Genomic DNA, 22,817 nt, shown 5'->3' on the forward strand with positions numbered 1-22,817 from the left:
TTTCAGTGTCAACAATTTCAATTCTTTAGGTGCATCCCAGCAATTGTCAGCTTGGATGGGGACTAATGGGAACTTTGAGATCCCTATTCCCTTATTTCAGAAGAATTACTATCCATACACTTTGAGCAAAAAATAAGATGATGTAGCAGCAGTACTTAAAGTTTATTTATTAGTGTTACAAGTAGGCTTACATTTACACTGAAGTTACTGTGAAATCCCTTAGTCACCAACTCCGGTGCCTGTTTAGGTACACTGAAGGAGGATTTAGAATGGCCAATGTACCTAACCAGCACAGCTTTTGAACTGTGGGAGGAAACCAAAGCACCCGGAGGAAACAAGTAATATAGGGAGCTGTACATTATCGTTACCCTTCTACATAGAGACATAGAACATTATAGAACAGTACAGGCCCTTTGGCCTTCAATGTTGTGCCTAGCTATGTCCAATCCCAAGATCAAGCTATCCCCTTCCTATAATTCTGGTGTGCTCCATCTGCCTTTCCAATAACAGCTTGAAAGTTCCTAAAGTGTCCAACTCCCCTATCACAGCAGCAGTCTATTCCACACCCCAACCACTCTCTGAGTGAAGAATTTACCTCAGACTTCCCTCCTATGTCTCTCACCATGAACCTTATAGTTATGCCCCCTAGTAACAGCTAGTCCACCCGAGGAAATAGTCTCTGCACGTCCACTCTATCTATCCCTCTCATCATCTTATAAACCTCTATTAAGTCATTACTCATCCTCCTCCGCTCCAAAAAGAAAAGCCCCAGCTCCATCAACCTTTCCTCATAAGACCTACCCTCCAAACCAGGCAGCATCCTGATAAATCTCCTCTGCACTCTCTCCAATGCTTCCACATCCTTCTTATAGTGAGGTGACCAGAACTGCACACAATATTCCAAACATGGTCTCACCAACATCCAGTATAGTTGCAACATAACCCCACGGCTCTTAAACTCAAACCCCCTGTTAATAAACGCTAACATACTATAAGCCTTCTTCATGGCTCTATCCACTTGAGTAGCAACCTTCAGAGATCTGCGAATATGAACCCCAAGATCTCTCTGTTCCTCCACATTCCTTAGAACCCTGCCGTTGACCCTGTAATCTGCATTCAAGTTTGTCCTACCAAAATGAATCACCTCACATTTATCAGGGTTAAATGCCATTCGCCACTTTTCGGCCCAGCTCTGCATCCTATCAATCGCTTTTTGCAGCCTGCAAGAGCCCTCCACCTCATCCACTACTCCACCAATCTCAGTGTCATCAGCAAATTTACTAACCCACCCTTCAGCCCCCTCTTCCAAGTCATTGATAAAAATCACAAATAGCAGAGGACCCAGCACTGATCCCTATGGTACACTGCTAGTAACTGGCTTCCAGTCTGAAAATTTTCCTTTCACCACCATCCTCTGTCTTATATGAAACATGATGTGGGTATGCCGGCGTTGGACTGGCGTAAACACAGTAAAAAGTCTGACAACACCAGGTTTTAGTCCAACCTATTTATTTGATAATATTCTCACAAGCTTTCGAGGGGTTACCCTCTTCGTCAGGTGAATGGAGAGTTCTGGCCTCAGACAGAGCATATAAAGCACAGACAGTTTAGAGATTACTGATTAGAATGCGAATCCTTACACTTGAACAGCAGGTTAGGTGTAAGGATTCGCATTTTAATCAGTAATCTCTAAACTGTCTGTGCTTTATATGCTCTGTCTGAGGCCAGAACTCTCCATTCACCTGACGAAGAGGGTAACCCCTCGAAAGCTTGTGAGAATATTATCAAATAAATAGGTTGGACTAAAACCTGGTGTTGTCAGACTTTTTATTATATGAAACAGCCAGTTACTTACCCAAACAACCAAATTTCCTTCCATCCCACACCTCCTTACCTTCTTCATGAGCCTACCATGGGGAACTTTATCAAATGCCTTACTAAAATCCATGTATATGACATCAACTGCTCTACCTTCATCTACATACTTTGTTACCTCCTCAAAGAATTCAATCAAATTTGTGAGACAGGACTTACCCCTCAGGAAACCTTGCTGACTATTCCGGATTAAGCTGCATTTTTCCAAATGATCATAAATCCTATCTCTCACGACCCTTTCCATTAACTTACCGGCCACTGAAGTAAGACTAACTGGCCTATAATTACCAGGGTCATTCCTATTTCCTTCCTTGAAGAGGGGAACAATATTTGCCACTCTCCAGTCCTCTGGCACTATCCCCATGGACAGTGAGGACCCAAAGATCAAAGCTAAAGGCTCTGCAATCTCATCACTTGCCTCCCAAAGTATCCTAGGATATATCCCATCTGGCCCAAGGGACTTATCCACCCTCAGGTTTTTCAAAATTGCTAATACATCTTCCCTCAGAACATCTACCTCCTCCATCCTACCAGTCTATATCACGCATTCATCCTCAAAAACATGGCCCCTTTCACTGAAGAAAAATATTCATTCAATGCCTCACCTATCTCTTCTGACTCTATGCACAAGTTCCCACTACTATCCTTGACAGGCCCTCACCTCACCCTGTTCATTCTTTTATTTCTCACATAAGAGTAAAAAGCCTTGGGGTTTTCTTTTATCCAACTCACCAAGGACTTCCCATTCCCCCTCCTAGCTCTCCTAAGCCCTTTCTTTAACTCATTCCTAGCTACCTTGTAACACTCAAGTGACCTAACTGAACCTTGTTTTTTCATCGTTACATATTCTTCCTTTTTCTTCTTAACAAGACATTCAACCTCCTTTGTGAACCATGGTTCCCTCATTTGGCCATTTCCTCCCTGCCTGACAAGGACATACCTATCAAGGACATGCAGTATTTGTTCCTTGAAAAAGCTCCACTTTTCGTTTATGCCCATACCTGACAGTTCCTGCTCCCATTTTATGCTCCCTAATTCTTGCCTAATCGCATCATAATTTCCCCCTATAAACCTTGCCATGTCGTGTGACTTATCCCTCCCCATTGCAATAATAAAGGACACTGAATTGTGGTCATTATCTCCAAAGTGCTCTCCCATAAACAAATCTAACACTTGGCCTGGTTCATTACTCAGTACCAAGATTCTCATAGAATCATAGAAAATAATCATAGAATCCTATTGTGCAGAGGCAGCCATTTGGCTCATCTGGTCTGCACCGACCACAATCCCACCCAGGCCCTATCCCCACAACCGCGTTCATTTACCCTAGCTAGTCCCCGTGATATTAAGGGGCAATTTAGCATGGCAATCCACCTAATCTGAGCATCTTTGGACTGTGGGAAGAAACTGGAGCACCCAGAGGAAACTCACATAGACACGGGGAGAACATGCAAACTCCACACAGTGACCCAAGACGGGAACCTAGCCCAGGTCCCTGGCACAGTCTGTCCACATATTTCTGAGCCATGTGTGTCCATATACTATATTCCATCAAAGGGTGGCTTCACCAGTTGGAGGTGAAGTGGTTCTTTGCTGGCTGCTTGTCTCTTTGCATCCCAACCACCATATACATCAAAACCTTGGAGATGTTCTCATACTTGGTTTCCTGGGAACACCTTCCAGCTGTGGCTGTGCCAAGCAATTGCTGTCCCAAAGCCTTAGGGTTTCCTTGTCATCCATAGAAAGAGACCTATCTTTAGTCTCAGAAGTATATATAGAGGACAGCTTGCTCTATGCTCTGCTGTCTTGCATATTCAATGCAGTGCCACATAAGAGGGTTACTCATCACCAGCAGATTTTAATATGAGTACAAACATCATGTGTTGCCATGAACACATATTTAAACAAATTTGATATATGGGGAAAAGATTAAGTAAAGAGATATTACTTGCAGCTATAAATCTAATTACATAATCCTGCCCGGAAGTGAATGAGAGATAAGGAATGTCCTTATATTTGTAAACAAAATTGTGAATGCTGTTCATATATGCAACGTTACTTAAAATTACCTCTTGCCATACATAGGAACGAGAGACCAATAGTTTAACAAATTGAATTAAGTTGTTGTCAAGTTCATGGTACGGCATGCTGAATGAATATAAGATTTAAAGGTTATACTGTCATCGGCTTTGGGCACAGGCAATACTCAAAACCAGAGTACTCAATTTCCGAGCTTTAATAACTTGTGTACAAGTGAGACCACAATGCAGCACAAAGCATTGCAAGGTGTTCTGTTGATACATACAAACAATTTAGCAGTTATAGTTAATTACAACAAATGAGAAGTGGGTAATTCTCTAATCCTTCAATTGCAAACAGTTCCATCAATCATAGCATAGTCTTTTGCTCTTTCTTATCCAATAGAAAACTATCTCCTGCTAATCCTTCATTAGCATAATATGTCCCCATATCTTGCCCTTTGGATTTTGTTATAGAAATGTCTTATTTTCCATTCTCTGGTGAAGACTGGGAATGAGATGTTTATGGGGCTTACACAGGGTGAAGATTACAGTTTATCCTGAAGATACAAGCATTGGCTTCAATGAAGGCCCTGTATGCTGATGAGCATTTTTCATTACTTGACAAGAGTTTTCTTTTGACACTTATGGAACTTTAATTTTCACGATTGTTGTAATCTAACTTCCACAATACTGGTTAAATCTCTAAAAATATTTTATAACAATTAGCAGGAGTAAGATGCACAAGCAAATCAAATCAGCAAAAATACAAATCAAATGAGATTACATTATTATTACAGAAGTGTTGTCAGGCCTCATTCTTGCCACAAAATACTGGAGAATATTATTCTCATTCGTTTGCTTGCCATGAGTGACAGAGAAGCTATGGAGAGGTATTGAGATTTTATTTAACATGGAAAAAGTTAAGGAAATGTGGCTTGCTTTCAAGGATAGATTTGGAGGCCTAAGAGAAGGCCTCATTGCAGAAAACTTTGACCAAGATTTGGATATGTGCACTTAAAGGCTCCAATTTTCAAGCACTAGAAAGTCGAGGAGTTCATGGTTCAAAAAGAGGCCATTTGGCCCATCACATTTGTGTTGGTGATTTGCTGGAAGCAATCCAAACCTAATCTTCCTGCTCTCCTTGCTGACCTCTACAATTTTATCAATTTTTAAAACTTTAAAATTTTTTAAAAATTTAAAATTTAATCTGACCTTTAAAAATTGAATGGTTTTGCCTCAACCACTGCCTGTGACAAAGCATTTCATGCTCCAATGATTCTCTGTAAAGACATGTTTCCTAAGTTCACAACTCACTCTCAGGAATGATATTAAACTAGATGAGCCTCTCGTCATTGATTCTCCACAGACAGGTTATTCTCTCTCACCAGGCACTGACCCCAGCCAAAAGGGAGGTGGGGGTATTGTCACTGGGCTAGTACTCCAGAGGGTAATGCTCCGAGGAACTGGCTTCGAATCCCACCAATGCAGATAGTGGAGTTTGAAAGTTGAAAGTCTGGTAGCTGCAGCAGCGTCCACACCTGTAGTGGACAATGCTGAGGTTACAGCTCCAGGGAGAGGGTGCCTCAGTGGCAGGGCTCCCTCCAACACAGGTGAGACAAGTTAGGGGGACACCAGTGGCCCTGCTGATAAGGGTGGGGATGGGGTAGATTGTGGTGCATTGGTGGTGCCTTTGCCGTGTGGGATGCTCCACATGCCACAGAGTGCCCAGAAAGATACACTGGAAAGCTCCCAGGGTTTATCCAGCAATGTGGCAGTGGGCCATACTGACATTGGAAAAATTCCCTTAAGGGGTTCACTAACAATAAGGCTGGTTCGAGGGGAGAGATCAGGCTACCTTCCAGACCCCACTTAACTGACCCTCTGAAATGGCCTAAAAAGCCACTTAGTTCATGGATATTTAGCGATTGGAGTGCAATTAGAAAATGCGATTTAGTTCTCTATATATATTGCAGCAACTGAGCTTGTTAGTCCTTTAAAGACATAGGGTGCAATCTTACGAGAAAGGTAATAAGTACTGAACTTGCTAATCAGATTGAAGTGCATATACATATATTCAAATACATATATACTGACACCTCGCCATTTTGGAAGCAATCCTGTTCACACCCAGACAAAGTATCTGGTAAGATGGGATCCGTGTGTGAAAATGAGCACATTTCTGATTTTTTTCCTTCTCATGTGACCTTATAACCTCACCACACTGACTGACAGACAGTGCGAGGTCGTAATAACGCACCCATAGTGTACCTGATCTCCCAGATAACTGTGTTCATTAGTGAGTTTTGGCCTGGATCTTTCTGGGGAATATTAATTTTCTAGGGAAAATGTGTGGCGCTCTTCCCCCCCAACAAATTAAGGCAGTACGATGGCACAGTGGTTAGCACTGCTGCCTCACAGCTCCAGGAACCTGGGTTCAATTCCAGCCTCAGGTCACAGTCTGTGTGGAGTTTGTAGGTTCTCCCCGTGTGTGCATGGGTTTCCTGTAGGTGCTCTGGTTTCCTCCCACAGACCAAAGTTAGGTGGATTGGCCATGCTAAATTCTCCCTTAGTGTTAGTGGGATTAGGAGAATAAATATGTGGGGTTATGGGGATCGGTTGTTGGTGCCAGCTTGATGAGCTGAATGGCTTCCTTCTGCACCATAGAAACTGCAGTCTGCACTCAGAATGGGAGCATTCCCAGCTCCCAGATTGGGAGCATTCCCTAGTTTAAACTAGGCAGGAAACCTCCTAACTGCAATCACATCCCATAAAAAAAAGTCTTCAATTCTTAATTTCAAACAGATGGTAAAAATAAGGTGCATTAAAAAGATTGCAATCTGAGTGTAAGCAGCTGTGACAGGATGAATTTGATGCCATGGCTGGCACGCTGGATTGCCAAGGATAATTTCAAACCAAAGTTAAAGTTAAAGTTAAAGTTTATTTATTTGTCACAAGTAGGCTTACATTAACACTTCAATGAAGTTACTGTGAATGTCTGTTCCACAAACGTGTTTTGTTCTCCTCCCCCCACCCAATAATAACCCTTTAACATATGGCTGTGCAAAATTAATTTTTAAAAATCACCATCTGGAATGACATTGCAATCTGAAAGGATTTAAAATGGGGAAAGAATCATCTCAAACTAGAAGCTAGAGAGAAATCTTGACCACAAGTTCTCTACCACTGGGGTTTTCCTCATGTGGTGTTCTTGGTGTGTTGTGGACTTAATGGTTGATTGCTACCAGTCAAGGTAGGAGCAGGAGGAGGGCAACACAATCATGCTATTGTGATAGATAGTGAACTCTATGGTATTTTTAACCTAGCAGGTCCTTTGTCCCTATATGTCTTGTACATTAGTGCAGCAGCGCCACCTCGTGGCTGCAGTCTTAATTTTTAAATAACATCAAGCAAGAGTAGAAGCGATTAAAATATATGCAGGCTAAACTGGAGTAAATACCTCAGAATTATCACTTTTTACCTATTGTCAGGGGACAGAAAACCCCTCCTAAAAAAATTCTGCACTAACTCATTCAATCATTCAGCTGCAGGAGGCAGAGTTTAAATATACTTAATAGGGCAGCACAGTGGCACAGTGGTTAGCACTGCTGTCTCACAGCACCAGGGCCCAGATTCAATTTTGGTCTCAGGTGACTGTGTGGAGTTTGCATATCCTCCCATGTCTACGTGCGTTTTCTCCTGGTGCTTCAGTTTCTTCCCAGAATCTAAAGATGTCTGGATTAAGTTGCTCATGTTAAATTGCCTCTTAGTATCAGGGAAATTAGTGGGATAAATACGTGGGGACAGGGTCAGGATGGAATTGTTGTCGGTGCAGGCTTGATGGGCCAAATGGCCTCTTTCTGCAATGTAGGAATTCTATGTTATTTGTAAAAGAGCATGAAATTATTCCTACCAGTCTGTACAACTAGATTCCTTCAAAGGTCATTAGACGAGATATTAACATTCCCTTGGGAACATTCCCTTGGAATCACTCCATGACACTCTGTTTGGTGGCTCAATTTACTGTTTATATCATTATCAATTTAGAATTGATAATTTGATAATATTAAGTGGAATTTAGAATAATTTTGTTCATCCAAACTCAGATCAAATGTAAACATCAGTGAGAAATCTTTGTATATTCCTCTCCTCTACTGACTTCTTTCATTAAGGTTTTAATCTTCGTCATTACCATCATCAGTAACATCATTTTCGGGGGGAGGGTTGACAGTTTAAAGTTTTAAAAAGTAAAAGTTTATTTATTAGTGTCACAAGTAGGCTTACGTTAACACTGCAATGAAGTAAAAAATCCCCTAGACGCCACACTCCAGCGCCTGTTCGGGTAAACTGAGGGAGAATTAGTATAGTCAATGTACCTAACCAGAACAACTTTTAGACCGTGGGAGGGAACCAGAGCACCCGGAGGAAATCCATGCAGACATAGGGAGGACATGCAGACTCTGCACAGATAGTGGCTCAAACCAGGAATCAAACCCGGATCCCTGGCACTGTGAGGCAGCAGTGCTAACCAGGAATTTAAAAATAAAGTTCAAACAAAAATGTATTTATTTCATTCATTGTGAGACAACAGCACAGTGATAGTCAATAGCAATGACCGTAATATGCTGGCGAGCACAGTTAAACTCAATATTTCACTGGTCCAACTGCAGTTTTCTACACCTGCCTTATCCCCTAGTAGTGGGTTTTGTAGTTTTGCATCTCTTGTTCCGTGATTTTAGCAAATTGAATTTGTCATAATTCATACTTCTAGGCAAAATGCCATAGAAAGGTAAAAAGTTTTGCATTTAAATAACACCTTTCACAATCTTGGGACATGTTAAAGCACCTTACAGTCAATGGAGGAATATTGAAATGTAGTAACATTGTAATACAGGAAAATATATTTGGCCAGACGGCTGGTTTGTGATGCAGAGTGATGCCAACAGCGTGGGCTCAATTCCCTTACTGGCTGAGATTATTCATGAAGGCGCTGCCTTGGAACATAGAACATAGAACATTACAGCGCAGAACAGGCCCTTCGGCCCACGATGTTGCGCCGACCAGTTAAAAAACAATGACCCTCTAACCTAAACCAATCCCTTTCCATCCATAAACCTATCCACGGATCTCTTAAACGCCCCCAAACTAGGCGCATTTACAACTGCAGCAGGCAGGGCATTCCAATCGCTCACCACCCTCTGGGTAAAGAACCTACCCCTGACATCCGTCCTATAGCTACCCCCCCTTAATTTAAAGCCATGCCCCCTCATGCTAGCTTTCTCTATCCGAGGGAAAAGGCTATCACTGTCCACCCTATCTAAACCTCTAATCATCTTATATGTTTCAATAAGATCCCCTCTTAGCTGCCTTCTTTCTAACGAAAACAACCCCAAATCCCTCAGTCTCTCCTCATAGGACCTCCCCTCCTTACCAGGCAACATCCTGGTAAACCTCCTCTGCACCCTCTCCAAAGCCTCCACATCCTTCCTATAATGTGGGGACCAGAACTGCACACAATACTCCAAGTGCGGCCGCACCAGAGTTGTGTACAGTTGCAACATGACGCTGCGACTCCTAAATTCAATCCTCCTACCAATAAACGCCAAGACATCGTATGCCTTTTTAACAACCTTATCTACTTGATTCCCAACTTTCAGGGATCTATGTACACATAGACCTAGATCCCTTCCCAGCCTTCTCAACATTGTCCCTTGCCTGAATCATCACCAGTCAAATCTCCCCCTCAAAAGGGATGAGTAGTGTATAGTCACCTGTGATTATGGTGACTTTACCTTTACCTACAGAAAAATGTAGCAGCAACTCACACACAAACAAAATCATCGGAGGGTGTTCTTGATAATGTTGGTTGAGGTATCAGGAAGAAACTTCAACCTGCAGCCCAACTGATCAAATTCCCTGGTGACCAACAAGTGTAAGATAAGTAGTTTGGACCATGCTGGGAGTTTAACCATGCTTACTATCCTTGAGGCTTGCAGACAGGTGCTCAGAAAAGACAGAAACACTATTTGAAATGGCACGATTTGTAATTAGTATTGTGTGTGAACCATTCATCCACATCCATTGTATTCGAGCATGAGGAAAAGTGCTGGCAGCCAGCTAGGCATTCATCACAGTTACTCCTGAGGGAATAGAGTCACAGAATCCCTCATAGAGTCATAGAGTCTTACAGCATTGAAACAGGCCCTTCGGCCCAACTTGTCCATGTTGCCCCTTTTTTAACCCCTAAGCTAGTCCCAATTGCCTGCGTTTGGCCCATGTCCCTCTTTACCCATCTTACCCATGTAACTGTCCAAATGCTTTTTAAAAGACAAAATTGTACCCGTCTCTATTACTACCTCTGGCAGCTTGTTCTAGATACTCACCACCCTCTGTGTGAAAAAATTGCCCCTCTGGATCCTTTTGTATCTCTCCCCTCTCACCTTAAACCTATGCCTTCTGGTTTTAGACTCCATACCTTTGGGAAAAGATATTGACTATTTAGCTGATCTATGCCCCTCATTACTTTACAGACCTCTATGAGATCACCCCTAAGCCTCCTACACTCCAGAGGAAATGTACCAATCTATCCAATCTCTCCTTATAATTCAAACCATCAAGTACCAGTAGCATCCTAGTAAATCTTTTCTGCATTCTTTCTAGTTCAATAACATTCTTTCTATAATAGGGTGACCAGAACTGTGCACATTATTCCAAGTGTGGCCTTACCGATGTCTTGTACAACTTCAACAAGACATATGAACTCCTGTATTCAATGTTCTGACTAATTACAACTTAAAAAGATGTAAAAACTCCTGTATTCAACATTCCGACTAAGTATAACTTCAACAAGACGTACAAGTTCCTGTATTCAATGTTCTGATCAATTACAACTTCAACAAGATGTCCGAATTTCTGTTCTAACCAATCCCTACAGTGCAGAAGGAGATCATTCGGCCCATCTGCATCGACTTTCCGACACAGCTTTCACTCAGACCCTGTCCCCGTAACCCCACATATTTACCCCACTAATTCCCCTAACCTATACATCCTGGAACACTAAGGGACAATTTACTATCGTCAATGCACTTAACAGAAAGGACCTTCAAAACCAGTCCACATGAAAATCTTTGGGATTGGCCTCAGCTGGTCCCTGGGATGATAATGGAGAAAACAGGGCCATCTGTGGTTTATACGGTCCAAAATTGTCAGGAAACATCTAGACCATCTCAGGAGTAGGGAGTCCGTGCCAGTGCAAGCTTCATTATCACTGCCAGCACCGAGCTATGACTGGAAGTCAACCCCACGTCCGCCTCTCCAGGTGATGAGGACACGGATTCCAAAATGGAAGCGGAAGAGACTGGCGCCCCTACTAAAGTGAGATCTCAAGAAGAACCAGTGTCAGTGGCTTTACAACGCAAGCGAAGGTCTCCAGTCCAGTTCACACACCCTGACGGGCTCCCTACTCCTGAGATAATGCACATGACAAAACAAGTAGTGGTGAGGCCAAAGAGGGTGTCATCAGCATACATGTTGCATTTGTGGATGATATCGTGAAGGGTTGTTTTTTATTTACTGAGTGAGGAGATGAAGGTAGATTGGAAGGGGAAGGACCCATAACAGAAAAAAAAGAACAATTATCAACATCAGCTAATGCAGGACCAGAAAGGGAGGTTGGATGGTCAGCAGTTTGCTAGGAATAGGGCTGAAGGAGCAGGAGGTAAGTTTCAGATGAGATGAGTGCAAAAGGGACAGAAGAGAGGGAAGTGTGTGTTTGGGACTAGGTCAGGGGAGAATCATATAGGAGGTTTGGATTGGCGGAATAGGGGAATGGAAGGAAGTAGGGGATGCCACCCCCATAGATAGTCTAAGTCTTTACTGATAAAGTTCTTTGCACTTGCTTTTGGAGATGTGAGTGGAGAGAAGTTTGAGAACATAATTTGTAGTGGAGGAAAGAATCCAGGTGACCTTTGCATTGCACAAGGATCCCAGTCTGGTGAGCAGTTCTAAAAGAACCTGATGTTGCCTTGCGTTTAAGAGAACAAGGATAGGATCACTGGTTAGGATGAGAAAGAATATTGGTGGTAGGACATCTAAGATGGAGGTGAGGGAGGGTGGGGGGAGGGGGATTGTGTGAGGTAGGGGAGGGGGGCAGAAATTGTGCAGACTAGTGGCTGTCATGGTTAATGGCAGGCCAAAGGCAAGATAGGTGTAAAATTGAAAATGGTTTAGAAGAGGTGAACAAAGTGACCTTTCCTTGATCATTACATGGCATTATTATGATGTTATTTTTAAGCCATGAATGAAATATTGCAATTGATTTTTTATGGATTAGCATAAAGAAATGCATTGCACAAAAATAATCAATCGTTTGTTTGCAGTTATCAGGTACTGTGCCCTCTGTGATAATTTTTTTGTCAGAGCTTAAGTATAACCAGCATGATTGTAGTGAGTGAATTCATAATGACCTCTGATTGTTGCCATATTATAGGCCTATCCCTAGGGAGTGTAATGACTTTCGTTGCAACCCCTTCACAAACTAATGAATTGCTGCCTTCGGCAATGGATTAATGACTTTACTTCTTGGGTACTTACTGGGTGTATCATTGCAAAGTGGTGATCAGCTTGTACATTGTAAATGTTGTTCAGTCTATGGGAGTCTTCCAAAGTAATAAGAAACTTACAAACACGTACAATGGATCTAAACATAGGACCACAGCTAATATTTTGCAACCCCAAATGTCAAAAGGAAAAATTGACACACAAATCCAAGGTATTGAATGTCACTGTGTTCAATAGGATAGGGATGATCCCAGATACCCCAGCTCAGTTATCCACCATATCTACCAACAAGAACATACTGTGATCCTTAAATATGTCGGCATCATTCAAATGCAATCCCTTAAGGGTTACAAGCATATCGGCACAGTGTACACCCTGCACACAAAAATATCCAGGAGCCGAAAGAGAGGTACAGAATGCAAAGTTATGCTAAACCTTTATACGGTGCAGATGAGGCTCCAACTGGACTACTGTGGCTGAATAGCAGCACCACATTTTAGGGAGGAGATCAAGGCCTTGAAGAAGACACAGAGTCGATTTACAAGGCTGGTAGCAAGTAAGGCAGTTTGCAATTATGTGGAGAGATTAGAGGAATTGAAGTTATTCTCTTTAGGCCAAACGGGAGATTTTGTGTTCAAAATTATGAAATGTTTCGATAAGAGTAAACTAAAAAAGACACGGTTTCCAGAGTCAGAAAGGGTGCATGTCCAGAGGGCACATATTTAAAGTGACTGGCAAAAGGATGAGGCAGCACTTGGAAACATTTTCTTACATGGTGAGTTATGATCTGGAATGCATTGCCTGAAATGTGGCAGAAGATGATTCAACAACATCCTTCAAAAGGGAACTGGCTGAATACTTGACAGGATAAGATTTACAGGACTATGGAGAAAGAACCCAAGAGTGAGACTAATTGGAAAACTCTAGCAAAGAGCCAGAACATGCACAATGGGCTGAATGGTCTCCTGGGCAGTATCATCCTATGCTTCTATATAAAGGGGAGATTTTCTGGCTATGCTTTGACCCAAGACTGGAAAACCCCACCCAAGGTCAACAGACCTTTGCGTGGTTCTGTCCCACACGCTACAATTCCCATGGCAGGTGGAATGGGAAAATTCTGCCCATAATGTGGATAACATATATAGTGACTTAATAGCTCTACATACATCCGCAAAGTTAGAGGGAGAATAGAGGAAAGGGCACATTTAAGATACCTTTATAATAGTCACTTTATAGTCAGCATTTATTCACTGAGAAGCATGAATAATCTGTATACCTTCAAGACATTTTAAGTAAATATATACAAATGCCCTTCCCCACAAGAAGTCACATCTTGAAGGCAAAATGTTTAATTTTCCACTATCAATGGAATGATTCTTTGAATAAGATAAACAAGGGGTCCTTTAACAGCAACAGTTTTTGCACAAAATAGCTATTTCTAAAACAGCATATTATATAAAAAAATTAACAACTAACCCTTTATAGAAGGTGACACAAATTAATTATGCATTAATTGAATCAGAACATAAGAACTCGCAACAGGAGGAGCCTGCTGTATCGTGGCTGATCTCCTTTCCATCCCAACTCCACTTTCCTGCCCGGTTCTCCAGAACCTTTCAACCCATTATTAATTAAAAACTATCTAGCTCCTCAAATTTACACAATGTTCTAGCATCCATCACACTATGGGGCAGTGAATTCCACAGATTCAACACTCTTTGAGAAAAGTCGTTTTTCATTTCTGTTTTAAATCTGCTGCCCCTTTCCCTAAAACTATGACCTCTTGTTCTGGATTGCCCCACAAGAGGAAACGTCCTTGCTATGTCTACTTTGTTAATCCTCTTTGTTATGTCATATATCTCAATTAGATCATCACTCGTTCTCCTAAACTCCAGAGAACATAAGAACATAAGAAATAGGAGCAGGAGTAGGTCATCTGGCCCCTCGAGCCTGCCCCGCCATTCAATAAGATCATGGCTGATCTGTCGTGTCTCAGTTCCACATTCCCGCCCTCTCCCCATAACCCTTAATCCCCTTGCCTATCAAAAACCTATCAACCCGCGTCTTAAAAATATTTAGCGAGGCAGCCTCCACCACTTCAACGGGCAGAGAATTCCAGAGATTCACCACCCTTTGAGTGAAGAAGTTCCTCCTCAACTCCGTTCTAAACCGCCCCCCCTTTATCTTGAGGCTGTGCCCCCTAGTCCTACTGTCCTTTCTGAGCGGGAAGAGCCTCTCCACCTCTATCCTATCCATCCCATTCATCATCTTATATGTCTCAATGAGATCTCCCCTCATTCTTCTAAACTCTAATGAGTACAAGCCTAGTTTATTCAGCCTCTCCTCATAGAAGTTAGGCCTAAATTTTTCAATCTTACTTCATAAGACATACCTGCCATCTCTGGAATCAATCTAGTGAATCTCCTCTGAACTGCCTCCTACATCCCTCCTCAAGTAAGGGGACCAAAACTGTACATAATACTCCAGGTGCAATCTCACTTATGGCTTGAACAGCTGCAACAACATTTACATACTTTTATATTCTATTTCTTTAGCTATAAATGCAAGGTCTACATTTGCCTTCCTAATTACCTGATGTGCCTGTGTATCAATTTGCTGTGACTCTTGCACCTGACACGAGGACACCCAGATCTCTCTGCACTGAAGCACTCCGAAGTTTTTCTCCTTTTAGATAATAAATTGCCTTTCTATTTTTCTGATTGAATTGGCTGACCTCACCCTTATCCATGTCAAACTCCATCCGTCACATTTTGGCCCATTAACCTAACTTATCCATTTGTAAGCTTCTTAATTCTTTATTGTAACTTACTATCTCACCTATTTTAATGTCATCTGCAGATTTTTCTGCAGTACTTTCTAACCCTGCATTTAAATCACTAATATAGATTGTAAATAGTTAGGGCTCAAGGACCAAACACTAAAGCACCACACTATTTATGTCTGGCCAACCAGAAAATGACCCATCCACCCTGACTCTCTGCTTTCTGTTGGTTAGCCAGTCCTCTATCCAAACTAATCAATTACCCTTAACCTCATGTGATCTTTCCTTGTTATATATTTAAAAGGATTGCAGGTTGCTTTAAGAGCTCAACACTTGATTTGTTGGTTATGCTATTAAGGTATTTGCACAGTGTGCTGTTTTATTTTCAGTTGGTACTGTGTACAGACAAGACCTCCTAGAATGCTGTTGTTAGCTTGAATTTACTGGTGCAAACCATATCTTTTTTGTGTAAACTTCACAACTCCTAACATAGTTCGAACTTTACAATTGTGTATTAACCTTTTGTACAGCAACTTATCAAATGCCTTCTAGAAGGCCAGATATAATGTATCTGCAGATTCCCCTTATCTATTTTGCTTGTTACATCTTCAAAGAACATAGCAATTTACAACACAGAGAAAGGCTATTCATCTCACTGAATAAAACATATCAATCCAGTCTAACCCCATTTTCCAGTTCTTGGTTATGCTACTTTGGCCACGACTTTCTGGCCCAGTTGCAACCGATCCACCACAGGGGATGAGAATCATAGAATCATGGAATCCCTACAGTGCAGAAGAGGCCATCTGGCCCATCATTCTGCACTGAGTCTCTGACAGAGGTCTTACCCAGGCCCACTCTCCCACTCTAACACATTTAACATGGCTAATCCATTTACCTACACATCTTGAGACAGTAAGGGGCAATTTAGCATGGCCAATCCAACTAACCTGCGTATCTTTGGAGTGTGGGAGGAAACTGCAGCACCCGTAGGAAACAGACATAGACGTGTACGGGGAGAACATGCAGACTTCGCACAGACAGTCACTGAGGTCAAAGTCAAATCCAGGTCCCTGGAACTGTGATGCAGAAGTGCTAACCAGTGTGCAACTCTGCCGCCCACAAGGTGGCACAGCGAAACATAAGAACATAAGAACATAAGAACATAAGAAATAGGAGCAGGAGTAGGCCATCTAGCCCTTCGAGCCTGCCCCGCCATTCAATAAGATCATGGCTGATCTGTTGTGGCTCAGTTCCACTTACCCGCCCTCTCCCCATAACCCTTAATCCCCTCTCTTATCAAAAACCTATCAACCCGCTTCTTAAAAATATTTAGCGAGGCAGCCTCCACCACTTCAACGGGCAGAGAATTCCAGAGATTCACCACCCTTTGAGTGAAGAAGTTCCTCCTCAACTCCGTTCTAAACCGCCTCCCCTTTATCTTGAGGCTGTGCCCCCTAGTCCTACTGTCTTTTTTGAGCGGGAAGAGTCTCTCCACCTCTATCCTATCCATCCCATTCATCATCTTATACGTCTCAATGAGATCTCCCCTCATTCTTCTAAACTCTAACGAGTACAAGCCTAGTTTATTCAGCCTCTCCTCATAGCTCAATCCCCTCAACTCCGGTATCAGCCTAGTAAACCTCCTCTGCACTCCCTCCAGGGCCAAAATATCCTTGCGCAGGTGCGGCGCCCAAAACTGCACACAGTACTCCAGCTGCGGCCTCACCAATGCCCTATACAGCTGCAGCAAGACCTCCCTACTTTTATATTCAATCCCCCTCGCTATGAAGGCCAGCATCCTATTCGCCTTCCTGACCACCTGCTGCACCTGCAAGCTGGGTTTTTGCGACTCATGCACAAGGACCCCGAGGTCCCTCTGCACCATCGCCTGCTGCAGTTTTTCGCCACGTAAGTAATAGTCCTTCCTACCATTCTTCCTACCAAAGTGGACCACCTCACACTTGCCAACATTAAATTCCATTTGCCATTTCCTGGCCCATTCGCCCAGCCTTTCTAGATCCTTCTGCAGACTCTCCACACCCTCCGCACAATTTGCCTTTCCCCCAATCTTGGTGTCATCAGCAAATTTCGACACCCTGCACTCGGTTCCGTCCTCCAGATCATCTATATAAATGGTAAATGGTAAACATCCTTCACTTTCGGCAGCTCCAGGCAATTTGAGCATCAGATCACCTGGATAGTTTTACCTTTTGAGTGGAGGAGACAGGCAGTTCAGCTTTATGCAATGATATGAATGGCAAGCACAAACCCTCAGAATTCTTACAATTTGCTGTGCATAAACCCCCCAATTCAGACAATACACAGGACTAACACTCCGCAGTTCAGACTGTACACAGCATTAGCACTCCCCAATTCAGACTATATACAGCACTAACACACCCCAGTTCAGACTGTACACAACACTAACACACCCCAGTTCAGACAATACACAGCACTAACATTCCCCAATTCAGAAAATACACAGCATTAACACTCCACAGTTCAGGCAATACACAGCACTAACAATCCCCAGTTGAGACAATACACAGCATTAACACTCCCCAGTTGAGACAATACACAGCATTAACACTCCCCAGTTCAGACAATAAACAGCACTAATATTGGTGCGTATAGACAAAAGCTAACTTCAAATGCCATTTATTTTAGCCAATTAGAAACTGAAGATGGTCCTGGCAATATCACCAGTGAATCTCTAATACATAAAAACTGTCTGTCAGATTTGTTAATGGACCATTGAACTCAATAGTGGTTCAGGGAACAGGATTGGGGCAGGGTTTGTAAACTTATTCACAATGTGGTGAACGTTAAAAGATTAAATGCCTACAGTGGTACTGCCAATGGTAGAAAATGCTGGAAAATGGCACACACCTCAGCCCTCCATCAGCAGTGCCTTCACCAAGGTCATAAATGAATATAATGAATGGTAGAAATTCAAGCACTTATCCCAGAGGGATTTGATGGTTACAACAGTCCAATTTAGTAGTTTAACTTTGATCTCCTGTCATCTCAGTTTAACCATCACATTCATATGAGGACCTTTATTAAATATTGTCTGTAAAATTACATTAGGTCATGACAATTTCATGCTCAAGCCTTATTTATTGAATTCCTATGTTTAAAAAACTCCGATAACGTTGTTCTCGCATTAATCATTGAGTTGTCCATTCGCAGACACATTCCTGGAATCTTCATCACGGGTCAGCCTGCCTTCAAATGCTTCGACCATCTTCTGCAGTATTAATACAATCATAAACAGAAATGCTTAAAGAAAATGAAATAAAAAAGCAACTTTAATTTCTCTCCTGGTTTCCTTGTAGTCATTTCCTGGATCTTTAACTCCTGGAGGCTACAGGACAATCTGAGAGTGTTGACAACTACAATAAGAGCAGGTAACCTTATCAGAATGGGATCCCTAATGTCCCGCTATAACAACTGTTTACATCGAGTTTACAGGGTCCCAATCATTCTTTCAGGGGTGCTTGGGGGGGAGGGGGGGCGGGGGGGGCGAGGAGGGGGGAGGTGTGGTGGTGGAGATTAGGAAAACAGTCAGGTAAATAATTGTTACAGCTCTCAAGCCTGGCCTTTCAGCACCAAAGCTCTTCTCCTGTGGATTCTTTGCCATCAAACATCAGTGTCAAAAGATATAGAATGAATTCAATCTGTCTACCCAAGGAGGTCTTCTGGTGCAGTGGGTAGAATCCCTGTTTCTGAGCCATGTTATAGTGGTATTGCCACTAGACTAATAATCCAGAGACCCAGGAGAATGCCGGGCAGATGGTAAAATTTGAATTCAATAAAACAGATTTTTTAACTGTTCTTTCATGGGGTGTGTGCATCGCTGCAAACATCCCTAATTGCCCTTGAACTGAGTGCTGGCTAGGCCATTTCAGAGAGCATTTTAAATGTCAATATCATTGCTGGGGTGTCACACATAGGCCAGACCAGGTAAGAAGGGCAGATTTCCTTCCCGAAAGGACATTAGTGAACCAAATGGATTGTTATGACAATTAACAATGGTTGCATGGTCATCATTAGACTTTTAATTCCAGATTTCCACCAAATTAAAATTCCACCAACTGGCGTGGTGGGATTCGAACCCAGGTCCCCTGAGCATTACTTTGGATCTCTGAATTACTAGTCCAGTGACAATACCACTATGTCACTGCTTCCTCTAAAATTTGGAATTAAAAGTCTAATTAATGATGACACAAAACCATTGTCAATTGTTATAAAAACCCATTTGGTTCACCAATGTCCTTTTGAGAAGAAAATCTACAATCCTTATGTGGTCTGGCTTATACCGGACTACAGATCCACAGCAAAGTGATTAACTCTTAAATGCCGTCAGTTCAAGGGCAGTTCAGGACTGGCAATAAATCCTGGGCCAGCCAGCGATGCCCACATACCATGAATGAAAAAGAAGGCTCTGAGTTTAAGTTCCACCCCTGGAGCTGATGGCCACGAGGTGGATGCATTCATGATGCAGGCAAACAGGTTGCAAATCTACCTGAAAAATCCTTCCAGCACACAGCAGTGATGGGTGTTAAAAGCAGGAGAGATTCCTGGTTAGCCATGCGATGGAAAGAAAGATGGAGCCTCCACCATTACTATCCATAGCTCTAGACTACAACATACCTGTAAAACTTCATGTTACCACAGCAATTCAGACTACCCGAATGAATTGTAACACACTATCATCGCTTACCTGCATTGTTCTAATGCGAGAGCTACATTACACTTTGCAATGTTTGAGACATGTCAAACTGTTGATAACAAGTTGTTTCTTTTACAAAATTGAAAACCTTGGGAGGTATCATTAACATCTGAATCAAGCTGAGATAATAATTAATTTCTGGGTGAGTTTTTCTTTCTGATCAGCATGATCTGAATAAGTACTTCTGCAGAGTAATAATTAACACGCTCATTGAGATTATCCATATATAAATTATACAATGATGTTGGAATTCCCACTTGTTCCATCCATTCACTCTGGTCTGATTATGCTGCTGAATTTCCATCTCTACATGTTTTCAGTTCAGAGTTTTTTGAAAATTAACAAGGACTCGACTGCTACTTGGTCAGCCTTTTCGCTGGCAGAGAGATGTTCAAGTACCATTTCTTGCTTCTGCCCCGTTTACCTTTTCCTACTGCTATCTGCTTTGAATCAACCAATTGAATCAATTGAATCAACCTTTGAATCAATTGATTGAATTCTTTGAGGAGGTAACTAAGTGTGCGGACAAAGGTAGAGCAGTTGATGTCATATACATGAGTTTAGTAAGGCGTTTGATAAGGTTCCCCATGGTAGGCACATGAAGAAGATAAGGAGGTGTGGGATAGAAGGAAATTTGGCCAATAAGTAACTGGCTGTATCACAGAAGACAGAGGGTGGTGGTGGAGGGAAAATTTTCAGACTGGAGGCCAGTTACCAGCAGTATACCACAGGGATCAGTGCTGGGTCCTCCGCTGTTTGTGATTTTTATCAATGACTTGGAAGAAGGTGCTGAAGGGTGGGTTAGTAAATTTGCTGACAACACCAAGATTGGTGGAGTAATGGATGAGGTGGAGGGCTCTCGCAGGCTGCAAATAGACATTGATAGGATGCAGAGCTGGACAGAAAATTGGCAGATGGGCGTTTAACCCTGACAAGTGCGAGGTGATTCATTTTGGTAGGACAAACTTGAATGCAGATTACACGGTCAACGGCAGGGTTCTAAGGAATGTGGAGGAGCAGAGAGATCTTGGGGTTCATATCCACAGATCCCTGAAGGTTGCCACTCAAGTGGATAGAGCCGTGAAGAAGGCTTATAGTGTGTTAGCGTTTATTAACAGGGAGTTTGAGTTTAAGAGCCGTGGGGTTATGTTTCAACTATACCGGACATTGATGAGACCACATTTGGAATATTGTGTGCAGTTCTGGTCACCTCACAATACATAGGATGTGGAAGCATTGGAGAGAGTGCAGAGGAGATTTAGCAGGATGCTGCCTGGTTTGGAGGGTAGGTCTTTTGTGGAAAGGTTGAGGGAGCTGGGGCTTTTATCTTTGGAGCGGAAGAGGATGAGAGGCAACTTAATGGAGGTTTATAAGATGATGAGAGGGATTGATAGAGTGGACGTGCAGAAACTATTACCTCGGGTGGATGTAACTGTTACTCGGGAGCATAACTATAAGGTTCATGGTGGGAGATATAGGAGCGAAGTTCGGGATAGATTCTTTACTCAGAGAATGGTTGGGGTGTGGAATAGACTGCCTGCTGTGATAGTGGAGTCGGACACTTTAGGAACTTTCAAGCGGTTATTGGATAGGCACATGGAGGGGATAGCTTGATCTTGGGATTGGATGTAGCTCGGCACAACATTGAGGGCCAAAGGGCCTGTACTGTGCTGTAATGTTCTATGTCTCTATGTTCTAACCAAAGACTCATTTAGTAATGTAGTAAAGGCTGTTGGTCCTGCAAATTGTAGGAAAACAACTTCATGTCATATATTCTGGTAAGGCAGTGAGCGAGAGGTGATGGAGACATTTTTGGAATTGCATCCAATCATTACACAAGTGCAGACACTTGGCTGGATTCTCCGACTTCACCCGCGGCTGGGATTCTCCGGTCCTGATGCTGTGAATGGAGATTTGGTTGAGCACCAAATTCTCTCTCACTGGCAGGGGAATATGGCATCAGAGAATTCCGGCCAGGGTTTAACTTGCAGGCATTACACCGGGACACAAGCAATCCACAAATATAATGCAAAAGCTCAGCTCAAGATGGCACCGTGGCACAGTGGTTAGCACTGCTGCCTCACAGCGCCAGAGACCCGGGTTCGATTCGTAGCTTGGGTCATTGTCTGTACAGAGTCTACACGTTGTCTGTGTGGACTTCCTTTGAGTGCTCCGGTTTCCTCCCTCAGTCCAAACAGATGCAGGTTAGATGATTTTGCCATGCATAATTTCCCCTTAGTGTCATGGCATGTTGTTATGGGGATAGAGCCTGGCTGGAATTGTGGTTAGTGTAGACTCAATGGGCCAAATGGCCTCCTTTTGCACTGTAGGATTCTATGTTTTTATGTCTCTGCATAATTAATGTGTAAACGCTCATAGCAACTATCCCTCAATCACCACCATGTCATAGCTGAGTCTAGTCCTAGTGCCCACTGCTAGTTTTAAACATTCATTTGGGATATGGCTTCAATGGTACGGTTTATTCCCTATCCCTAGTTGCTCTTGAGAAGCTGTTGAGTGGCCTTCTTACTGAATGGTTACAATACATGTGAGCAACATGAAAAGCAACAACCAGTTCGACCATGATGTCTCCACACTCTAATAGTGTACAAGCTTACAGCTAAAGAAAGGTTAATTCCACAGCTGGGATTCATGAAACAGTGTCTCAAAAACAGTTGTACCCTCAGAAGAATCAATGGAAAGGGGAAGAGAAACCAAAGAGATTTGGATTTACTAAACAATCTCTGCTTGCATTTCTCCCTCCAGTAGCTCGTTACTTTAATTATTACTGGCAAAATACAAATTAAGTTGTGTGCCAAGCTACTTGCACGTTAATAAAATGATT

General features: G+C 42.6%; 1 protein-coding gene across 1 annotated transcript in view; it reads right to left on the bottom strand.

The window, feature by feature from the left end:
- The window catches only part of LOC145348578 (procollagen galactosyltransferase 2-like), a 58,774-nt gene that overhangs the window by 26,388 nt on the left and 9,569 nt on the right, over positions 1 to 22,817 (bottom strand). The window lies entirely within an intron of this gene.

Source organism: Carcharhinus amblyrhynchos, chromosome 9, assembly GCF_965287045.1.
Source record: "Carcharhinus amblyrhynchos chromosome 9, sCarAmb.v2.hapA, whole genome shotgun sequence".
Lineage (NCBI taxonomy): Eukaryota > Metazoa > Chordata > Chondrichthyes > Carcharhiniformes > Carcharhinidae > Carcharhinus > Carcharhinus amblyrhynchos.